This window comes from Triticum aestivum, chromosome 6B, assembly GCF_018294505.1.
Source record: "Triticum aestivum cultivar Chinese Spring chromosome 6B, IWGSC CS RefSeq v2.1, whole genome shotgun sequence".
Taxonomy (NCBI): domain Eukaryota; kingdom Viridiplantae; phylum Streptophyta; class Magnoliopsida; order Poales; family Poaceae; genus Triticum; species Triticum aestivum.
The window spans coordinates 37049619-37050287 of NC_057810.1; positions in this window are offsets into that span (position 1 = coordinate 37049619).

The window sequence follows — 669 nt, forward strand, 5'->3', positions numbered from 1 at the left end:
TCCAGAGATAAACACAAGGACTAACTCCATTAATTATCCGATACTACAAGTAACATAATTGCATTCATTCGTTATATGATAAAAGCTCAAATTTACTTTAAAAGAATCATCACCAGTGTTGTCGAGTGAGATCTGACATCTCCTAATTATATTTTGTAGAAGTCTTAGCTTGGTAGCTTCTTCTGAAAGTAGAAGGACGAAATACATCCCAAAATTTTACACGATAGTAGAATATGCATACTGCTCATCACTGAATTATCACCAACATGTAAATCCACACTTTCACTCTGTTGTTTACACTAGTAGAAAAGGGGGCAATGGTCCAGGCCGGGTCAGCCCATTAGTCCCGGTTCAGTCTAGAACCGGGACCCATGGGGGCATTGGACCCGGTTCGTGAGCCCCGGGGGCCGGCCGGGCCACGTGGGCCATTGGTCCCGGTTAGTCTGGACCTTTTGGTCCCGGTTGGTGGGACGGACCGGGACCAATGGGCCTCGCTCCTGGCCCACCACCATTGATCCCGGTTGGTGGCTTGAACCGGGACCAAAGTCAGCCCTTTAGTCCCGGTTCATGCCACAAACCGGGACTAAAGGGTTGATCCTCGTTGCGGTCATAGTTTAGTCCCACCTCACCAACCGAATGGCGCTCACACCGGTTTATAAGCCCCTCCCT